Source organism: Tachypleus tridentatus, chromosome 9, assembly GCF_004210375.1.
Source record: "Tachypleus tridentatus isolate NWPU-2018 chromosome 9, ASM421037v1, whole genome shotgun sequence".
NCBI lineage: Eukaryota > Metazoa > Arthropoda > Merostomata > Xiphosura > Limulidae > Tachypleus > Tachypleus tridentatus.
The window spans coordinates 33,450,206-33,461,727 of NC_134833.1; positions in this window are offsets into that span (position 1 = coordinate 33,450,206).

Consider the following 11,522-nt stretch of genomic DNA (forward strand, 5'->3'; position numbering starts at 1 on the left):
TTCTGTTGTTATTAATTGCAAAATTTTGCTGACTCCTTCATAAAACAGCATCAATATTTATTTTATAAAGAAATTGAGCACATGAAAATGATAATTTCGATGTAAAGAACATCATATGTTTGAAAACAAAATACATTCCAGGGACTTTGAAGCCTTGCCTTATCCGTCCCATTAAGTTATTTGATTGAAAACTCACCATAACAAAGTTTCCATATTTTTCTTTGCATGTGGAAGTCTGCAGTTGAGATTGTATATGCTATTTGCTTGAACTAGTAACTTTTAATGTTTATATTGTGCTGTTCACATTATGGTATTTTGAAGCAAACATTAAACACATTCTTCTTACTGTCATTACATCTATGAAAAAACTTTTCAGTATTCCAGTTGTATCTATATATATAAAACTGGATGGTCTTTAAATGTTCATTAAACCACTGTGACTATGACATTTTTATCCAGTTTCAAACTGACTTTGATTTCATAGATCGTTACTGCAGATATATTTTCAGTGAATCTAAATATTTAAAAAAAGCATTACTGCTCCTGTGTCATTTAGAAACAATATTTTTGTAATCAAAATTTTATTTTTAATAGCATTTGTAAATACAGCCAGTGTTTGTTAAAGTTGTCATATAATCTCATCCAATTGAAATATGAATCAGTAAAATTCATATGGAAAAAAAAAATTCAAAACTGCAAGTAGGTTTTGTTGTTTCTTTTTATGATAGAAACACATGCATGTAAATGTTTAAGGAAATAAGAATATTAAAAGTTCCTAAAATGTGGTGTTCTATAATAGTGTTTCCTATTCACTTTTAAAAGTAGAAAAATAATTTTTCCATAAAATAATGCAATTCATAATTGTATCTATACATTCATTATAGTTGAAATACTAACAGAGGCATGATGATATAACGTTAAACAAGTAAGTACCACATTTGTTGTACTAGATATAGTTCCATTTTTTCTCATATGATGTAGGCCTTGAAAAACCACTGTAACTAATACTGCCTCCTATTGTATATATACACATATAAAGGTTGCAAAATGACTGGTCCAAAACACCCAAATCACACAATTTTAACTTCAGTTTCTTATTGAAACATACAGTACAAAGAAATAAAACATGAGTACGAATTATCCACATCAGTAATGTCTCGTCTACTTATTGTTCCCAACAATTGTAACTGTTACAGGAGTAAGATAATTTTGGTAAAAGTAAGATAAGAAGTGCACTGAACTTCAGTGAAATGTGCTCAAATTAAGATTAGGATTTGTGAAATGTTGGATAGTAGAAAAATCAAAACTTTAAAAGAGCAATTGCAAATTGAAAACAAGAGTGGGTAATTCACAGAATATATATATAATTGTAACAAAATGAGTGCAAAATACTATCTTATCTCACAATAAAACAGCTGGAAAATGCAAGTACCACACCTCTCCATCCAAATGTTTCAACCAAAAATATCCCTATCTATGGAATAGAAGAACTTGTATATGACCTTCCTCAAACATGCCACAACCACATTTAATAAAATTTTGCATCATTACTCAATTAAAAAACGACAAATTAAGATGTCATGGGAAACACATTTTTAAAAAAATTTCCAGAGTTACTGAGTGTAATAGTGAACTTATTCATTCATCTTGCAGCTCATTTAAAAGGACCAGCTTTAAAAGCATTAAGCATCCTACTATCAGGCATTACCAAATGTATTTCAAGAGTCATGAAAGTGTTTCTAAACCAAAGTTTAGGAAGAAAAAAAGACGTTAGCTGGAATTGAAGATAGGGTAAGGCTTCCCCAACTATCTTACCTAATGTTAAGTGCAAAATTTGGATAAAATACATTGAAATACATTTGTAGAGGAAGCAGTTAAGGCTGCAGATAGGTAATTAAGAGCATGATCCAAAAATCTTGGAATTGGTTAGTGTAGAAAACTGAATTCCCTCTCATGATGGATCTGAAAGTAATCAAATGGTTAATTAGACAGATTACAAGAGGGTCATTCCATGTCAAATGATCCAGATTTTGGAAAATTTTTCAGGTAACCCCCTCAGAATGCCTTGAAAAAATTCACACGTGCTCATCTAGCCATATAATGAAAAACTGCCAGAGATTAGCTCAATATCTCTTATAGTTTGGTTTACAGCCCTGTAAACGTTATGTAATTTTTTGTTATGTTTGGCAAATTCATTTTCGGGCAACTTTGGCTGCAATGGTGGTAGAAGGCTGAAATTTGCTACACTGACTGAATTAATCTCACAGAATTCAAAAATAGTCTCAAACCAAGTTTATCTCTCTTAGGATTTTCATAGTGAGACTGTAAAATCACCTGAAAACCCAAAATTGTAAAAACATTGGTTTATTTAATAAACCATAGCTCTAAGACTTATTTTGATTCAAAGCTGAATTTTATTTTCAAATGTCTGATAACATATCAGTTGATAAATCAGCAACTGTTGTAATTAAAAGTCTATTAGATCTCCTGTAAAATAAATGTAGTTGCATGCAACTTTTTATGAATTAGCTAAAGATAGCCCAACTTCAGGCCACAGTTTGACCATGTCACCGGTTATTCAGCCTTTTCAGATTTTTTACCATATAGCCTTACATCTTTGAATATTATCTACAGAAAATATCCAGATGGTGTTCAACCTATTTTTTGAGTTATAATTTTTTTAAATTATCCTCTGACTATACGTTTTTTATTTTTAAAAAAATTCAGTTCAGGTGTGTTACTGTGTGCAAATATATTCATACAATTTTGAAAAATACCTGTCAGAATTTTATGAATCCCACTGAAATATTCTAACCAGTCTTTCACAATATTAAATAATGAAGTTGTAAGAAACAAGAAAGAATTCATTTCTGAACAAGTTTATTGGCATAACTAGTTAGATCATATGGCAATGCAAATATATTGTGTATGCATTTAAAATTCTTAATATAATAAATACAGAGGTAAATCACACACAAAAAGCACAGTGCTACAGCAGGGGATAACTGAGAAAGATTATAGTCACACTGAACTGCAATAATCGTGACAATGAAATGTTTCATAAACTGTTTTGGCAATAAATTAGCCATAAGAACATCAAATAAACATTGCTTTGTTCAAACAGCTTGAATAAATTTCTGAAATTCGAGTTTGATTATGTTAAGATCACTTTGACTTAGAACATAGTGGCAAGCACTACTGCCTTGCACGGTAGGTGCACTTATCAGACAAAGAATATGTTGGAAAGGAATGCAGCTTTCATCTTTATGTGACCTTGCAGGCCATGAGAACAGTTTGTTTCTTGATTTCTTCATAAATGACACCAACACATCAGAATGTTCATCTGATCTATTATGTTTCCCCATATACCATTCATTATTGTATATGCATGCCACATATTTCCCTGGCTGACAATTGTCACTGCTATCATTAGACCCTATTTGAGCTGCTGCAGCATCACTTTCACTGTTACTACCAACAGTTACAACTGTGTACACATCATCATCTGATAACCTTCTCATATACAATTTGTTGGTAGAATAAAGCTATGATGTGACCTAATACCTGTCACAGTTTTGTGTTTTTTTCATAGTGCTCAAGTAGATCAAACTTTACTGCAGAACTGATTCCTGATTGACAAGAAAGAACTGAATGCCCTGAATGTGGTCCTTTACCCAATGGTACACATTAGAGACTTAAAAGTTTGATAATTTATTATTTTACACAACCTTGAAATTTTTGAAGATCATCTTCAGAGATGTAAGAATATATGGTAAAGGCTGATTAGAATATTTCAATGGGATTCATAACTTATTTCAAAATTGTATGGATATATTTGCACACAGTAACACACCTGAATTAAAGTGTTTTTCAAGTAAACAACATATGGTCAAAGGATACTTTAAAAAATTATAACTCAAAAAGTAGGTTGAACACCATCTTGATTTTTTTTTTGTAGATCATATTCAGAGATGTAAGAATATACGGTAAAAATCGGAAAAGGCTAAATAACTGGTGACATAGTCAAACTGTGGCCTGAAGTAGGGCTATTTTTAGCTAAATCATAAAAATTTGCATGCAACTACATTTTGTTATAGGAGATCTAATAAACTTTTAATTAAAATTGCTGATTTATGAATTAATATGTTATAGGAAATTTGAAAACATAATTCAGCTTTGTATCATCAAGTCTTAGAGCTACAGCTTATTAAATAAACCAATGTTTTTTATGATTTTGAGTTTTCAGGTAATTTTATAACCTCACTATGAAAATCCTAAGAGAGATAAACTTGGTTTGAGACCATTTTTGAATTCTGTGAGATTAATTCAGTCAATGTAGCAAAGTTCAGCCTTCTACCACCATTACTCTTGCAGCTTTAAGCAGCCAAATTTGCCCAAAAATGAATTCCCAAAAATAAAAAAATTACTTAAAAGTTTACAGAGCTGTAACTCAGAAACTATTAGAGATATTGATCTAATCTTTGGCAATTTTTCCTTATATGGGTAGATAAGCACATGTGAATTTTTTCAAGGCAATTTGTGGGATCACCTGCAGCCCCCTGGATGATTTGACATGGAATGACCCAAGACTACATTTACAACTTAAAAGAGCATATTACCAGGAACTAAACCAAAGTTTGTAGAAAATAAAGATAACATAAGCATGCAACATGTGGATATAAGAGCTGATACTACAATTAATCAGCCAAAGAAACATCTTACCACTGATGAGACCAGGAATGAGCTAAACCTGAGAAAAGTTCAATTAATAATACTACACCTGCCCCAATCTGTTCATTATTTAAATAAACACTTCAACTGATTTGCTAATGAGAAATCTTAGTGTTGTTGAAAGTTGTTTCATAGCTACTACTATGATTCATTTTGCTAAAGAAAAAATAAACTGCTTCAAAGGTGAAGTAAGAGGAAAGATGGAAGTTAACCTCATTGTGATTAGTTTATCTACACAACATAATATGCTAATAATTTACAAGGAGTGCATATTGGGAATAAACTTCATGCAGAAACAGGATGGTTTATGTGTGCTTCAGGCAATTTTAACATTTATGACCTGAAAATTCTTGTGCACCACACAGCCATTACAGTCCCAAAAGTTTAACTTTCAGTGAAATGAAGGGAACCAGTTAATAATCCAAACAGTGAAACCAGGAACAATTTTACATTTAGTAAAAGAGCACTTGTCCTGAGGGATTATTGGTTGTAATGTCTCTTACAGATATGAATAAAAATATCATTAAGGCCAAGAACATAACAAACCATGAATTGTGAACCAATTTTAGATAATTGCAATACTATAAGTAGTCACCTTAAAAACAAAAAGATGTAAGAAGTCCAATATCAAATCTTAAAGTACACAGAATTGTCCCCTTACAGGAACTGAGACAACTTTACAGCTGATCAATGCTCTTAGAACATATAATTTTTTCCAATGAATGTCATGAGTTAGACCATACAAGTAAAATCTTGAGACTGATACTGGAAATGTAGTTTTAATACATCAGTTGACTCCAAGATGCAATACAAACTGAGGCTCTTAAAAGAATTACAAGTCTATAGGCCTCACTTATTTACTTGCAAATGATGAATCCACAAAATTAAGATAAGATTGCTGGAAGACAAATATTGTCATAAAGGATTTCTAGACACTGTCACAAATTCATTACTTTGGATGCTTTATCCAAGTCAAAATGGTTTTCAATGTTGGATCTGATGAGCTGATATTGTCAAGTGCTAGGTAATAAAGCAAGATGAGAAAGGGCAGCCTTTACTCTAGAAAAGTTTTAGTGATTTGTTGTGTTATCATTTAGATTATTTATTGTACTTACTACTAAATGACTAATTGTGTGTGTTCGCTCTAGGTTAACTTGGAATACCATATTCATCTTCTTGAATACCAGTAACAAATGGAAAGAACTTCAATGACTTGTGAAGAACTAATTACTGAATTTATTAAATAAAAAGAACCTGAAACCAGGTCACAAGCATGAATTCTTCCATCAACAGAAGTCTTCTAGGTCATGTATCTGACAAAGGGAATGTTTACAAAATAATCAAGGCTAAATCTTTTCTGAATTAGCCCATACGTTTTTAAGAGAAAAATTCAAATATCTTAAACTATCATCATATAACAACCTTTCCATCCCAGGCATCACCCTACTTATCTTCCTCTGAACCCTTTCCACAATTTCAGTCCTTTCTAAGGTAAAGAGCCTAAGACTGAACACAGTACTCCAAATATGGCCTACCAAGTGACCTATACAATAGCATTATGAATAAATCATTGATTACTCCTTCATCTGTGTTAATAGTATAACTCAAAAATGGCAAAGCCCTAACACTGAGCACCAGGTTACCCCACTTGTAAGGCCAGCTTGATTGACCTCCACTTATAACAACCCTCTGCTTACATCTATCCAGCCAATTTTCTACCTTATGAGCCAATCTATCCCTCACACTTGCAGAAATAATTTTTGTAACAAGTCTTTTAACCAATTCACTGTGGCTGGGACATATAAATCTTAGTACATTGAGAAATACTTGTCCCAGCTGCAGTAAAATGAGGTGCCTTGTCAAAAGTTTTCTGAAAAAAAGTTTTCCTGCTATAATTGGTGGGACCATCCTTATCACCTCTTTTACAGAATAATGCAATTACCCAACTTCAAATGTTCTGGCACCTGCCTACTATTCTAAAACAGAAAAAATAATAGGAAGTTGTTCACATATCTAAACCTTGGAATAATATCATCTGGCCAACAAAAATAATCTTTTCTCTATGCTTCTGTTTTTTAAGGAACAGGATTAACATAATCATCTTTGTTCTAACAACTGTTCAGGAAGAATACTGCTTAATATAACTCAACCATCTGATAATCATTATATACCAGCCTTTCCGTATCATTTATTAAATGCTCTACTCTGACCTTAACATTTTATCACCCTTATTATATTTATAAATAATCTTTACTATTGATTTATATACTTGGTTTTTATAGTTTATTAATTTAATCTGGTGGTCTCTATAACAAATTCAAATTAAAACCTTTTTTGGGTTGCTAAGAGAAACCCAAAGACATTCAGTCAACCCCACTGCTATTGGCCTTGACATTTTCAACTTGAATAAACCTTAATTCCTATTATGTATTTATATATATAGTCACTCTTACACCTCTCTTTTACTACTGTGTCCCTATTAAACAGCCTATAACCCTTATTTCAAAGGATTTCTATCATAAATGTGTACATTTAGCCAAGTTTAAGATACTCTTATTCTATCAATCTTCCATTTCAACCAGTGTTCTATATCATCCATTTTATTTTTACTTTAGTTTGGTAGTGAAACCAGTGTTGTCATAACACTAAAACTACTTTTGTACTTTGTTCCAAAACTTGTAACATTTTTTTTTCTTTATTACTCTGGCTCTCTTCACCATCTAATCCTAGTTTAAAGCTGCCGTACAGTTAAGTTAATATCCTTTACAAGCAAAAAAACCCCTAGCCTATTTAAGTGTAAAACCACCCATTCTGAAAAAAAAACAAAACTTTTTACAACCCAATTGATCCCATAAATCCATCCACTCAACTTGTTCATCCTTGCATATCAACCTAAACCAGACGTTCAGTCCTTAGTCTACCTTAACCTAACATTCTCTACATCATAAACTGTTATGGCTACTACAAAGACTGCATCACTTTTCTCTTGCTCTGTTGGTTATTTCCTCCACCCCTACCCCCAAAATAACACAACTATTTTCCCCCTATTTACCTCAAATAATATTCCATTCAAGTACCATACTAAAGAATGACCTATAACTATAACCTCCTTACATTTTACATTTCCATTCCTATCTGTTACCCTTACCCCACCCTAGTTCTACACAAGCTAAAGGCTAAAATCTGTTAGTTAAAAAACCCAATTATAAATAAATCCCATAATAATAATCATTTTAATGCTGTCTTTACTTTCCTAAAAAACATCATAAGCCATTGTATCTTTTGCATGCAAAAGCTTAAGTTGTTTAAATCCTGCTGCCATTTTCCACGACATATCCTTCTATTTAACCCTTACTTTTGCCATACTTAGGATAGTCTTCAATTACTTCAACCTACCAACTACATACAAATTATATATCTTCACTATGAGCTTCCACATATGTGCATGCCAGTTTGAATTTCCCAAATACAACTCGCTCCTTACACTACTGGTACCTTACAAGCTGTGAGCACTACACTTTTACTACTTTTATCCACTGTAGCCTGAGAATAAATAACACTAAATAAAAGCAGCCTATTGACAGCACTCTTAAGTCTAATGTTTGAGTTAAATATATTATTTTATTACTCTCTTTTTTTTACCAAAGTAATCATGTTTATATCTAAAATGAGTATCAAATTAACTAGTCTAAGTTTAAATTATGGCTAAAATTGCATTACACTCATTAATGCAAATTGTAGGTTAAACAGTTTCAAGTTGTACATAAATATTCTACTAACCAGTATTTATAACATTAATTATAAATTTCAGTAACATATCTATTATGTACATTTCTTAGTTACATTCAACTAAATAACAATTTAAACCTTCTAATTCAGTGGTTCTTAACCTTGTTGGAGGTACTGAACCCCGGAAGTTTCGTACTTGCATTCACTTAACCCTTTGCAATTGGAAAAATAAAATGATTTTTTTTCAAATTCAAAACACAAGTAGATATTTTATAAATGCACAAAATGAACCATGCATCAGTTGCACACAATATCACTGTGTTCAAAAAACAAAACCACAACTCAATGAATATTTACTGCAAATCAATGTGACTTTTGCTGTTGCCTTTCAGAGACAAGTTCAGAAATGTGCACCTTCACCTTGGTAAGTGCCTCTCTCATATCAATTTTGCAACAAAGTCTGTTCCTTTTCTTCATTTTTATGTCTACCATCCTCGAAAAGGACTGCTTGCAAAGATACATTGTAACAAATGGTATGAGTATCTCAAGGGCTTTCTAAGCAATAAGAGGGTACGCTACGATTTGGTGACACCAAAACGTTGAAAGCGTTGTTGTTCTGAAAAGTTGCTGTTGAACCTGGCTCTGCTGAAGTTCAATGATTTTGTTGAGATATTCATCATTGACATCTGCTGTCCCAACACTAAACGTGAACGGCTGTCTCAGCCATGCTGGATATGACTCTCTGGTGTGGAAGTATCAGTCGAGAGACCTTACGAGCTCATCTAAGTGCATGGCAATTGCTTGCTTCAGTTCCCTGGGTACAGCAATGTCTCTGATTTCAAACACATCTTCAATCTTACTTACACAGTTGTCCAGCAGGGGAAAGTTTGCGAAGTTATCATTCTCTGTCATTTCCATAATGGCAGTTTTTTTTAAAAGCCTTCAGGTTTTCTTCTGCTTCAATGATGTTGACTCCACTGCCCTGCATCTGTTGATTGAGAGCATTGAAGATATCGGCTATGTATGCCAAAATGAGAATGAACTCAGATTTTTCAAAGCAATCTGCATGACAATGACGGTGCTCTTGCAAAAACAGGGCTAATTCCACACGCACAGCAAAAATACGATTCAGCACCTTTCCCCAGAATAACCACCAAACGTTAGAATGGTACAGAAGTACCTTGGATTCAGAGCCCATTTCATTACACAGTCAAGATGTCATCTATTCTGCTGCTGATGGTGTCATTTGAAAGAGGAATTTGGGATAACTTATTTTCTGCAGCTTTTCTCAGCATAATATTTGCCATCTTCAATGCAGCTGATTTTACGATTGCTTCACCAATGGTGTGTGGTTTGCCCTGCTTTGCCATCAAGTACGCAACTTTGTACAATGCTGTGAGGATCGGTTTGTCAATGGGTACAAAACCAAGAGCAGGAAAAGTAGCCTTTTCATCGAAACTGGCTCTCTTTACCTTGAATTCAGCAAGCGTTGTGTTCTTGTATTTCCATGCAACTTTAGGGAAGTGTTGTCTTAGTTTTTCCTGGTGCTAGATTAGAATTGCTCAACTTGGCATTGCAAATCATGCATTGAGGACGCTGAATCCCATCATATTCCATTATACACGTGAATCCATATTGTACTTATTTGTCCGACCACTTTCTGTTTTGCTTGACAGTTAGTATGAAGGGATTGAAAGATTAGGAAAAAAATCACAAATGACACACAATTACTACAGTCACAAGTCGACTGCTAAGCGCACGAAATTCCTTGCAGCACAGATATTAAGGCCAAGTGGAGCATGACGTCACGAATCATGAGTGGGGTGAACAAAAAAGGACACACACACAGTGTGTCTTGACCTCTGCCGAAACCCTGGAGTTCGATTGAACACAGGTTAAGAACCACTATTCTAATGTATTACATTCTTAGCAGTTAATTATTAATAACAATGTAACTTATGCTTTTCAAATAATATATATAAACTTTACAAATATTGAAACATGCTTGCCTTCTGTGAAGAGTTATACAATATATAGTTACAACTATTTCTGTTTTAGCATTCAAATCTTCCATTTATTTTATATGACTAAGAAATCTGTAAGTGGATAACATGAAAAGCTGTTATGATAAAAATACTACTAATAGAATGAGACTTCATTACAAAAGTACTGTCTTTATAGTGAAGTAGACATTAGAAAGGACCATCTACTGGCATCAACAGAACCAGTAATATTGTTTAGAATCCAGATAGACAAGCAAACCAAGACAAAGGCCATTCACTATTATTTTCTTTTTGAAATACAGCTCTGCCAGAACAGCAAACTGATTTTAAAAACAAATTATCTTAAACCTAAACTCTTGGATAAAGGTACATTACCATTTCTATTCTAAAAGTAACTGAAATATAAACTAATTAAAAAATTTAAGATTCAGTTTTTTACAGAATCATGAAATTATATCCACAGCAAACCAAGGGTTAATTATTGACAGTTTGTTGGTGTACAAATCAGAAGGTAGTATGCAGTCATTTGTTGTTATTGTCAATTTATTTTCTCACCAAATTCCAGTTAAGAATATATGTATTATGTAACTTTATCTTTGATTTCCTACTTCCATTGTGGCATAGTTTTGCTGAATTCACAGTTTATCAGCACTGTCTGAAAAAGCAAAGCAAACAAGGTAGGCTTCATTTAGTGATAAAATGTAAATAGTTTGATTCAGATGAATAGTTCTTTACACACCATTAACTTAAAATAGTTTAGGTGGTTATAAAATATGACACACTGTCACGATTAATTATACATCAAAATCAAACAAATTCATTGCTATTAGCTTTAATAGCAAACAAACTTGATATCAAAGCTACACCATAACATTTCCCCAGGTCTCTATAAACTGTATAGACCCAAACAAATCTCTTAACCTTGTTAGAACCTAAATGTTTGCCAAAAGCATCTAAGAATTATAAGAATGTGCTAATTTATACACTTCAACATACACCAGGGTTCTTTATATAAAGAACACCAATTGATAGCAGTTTCCAGCACAGGTCTATATTTTC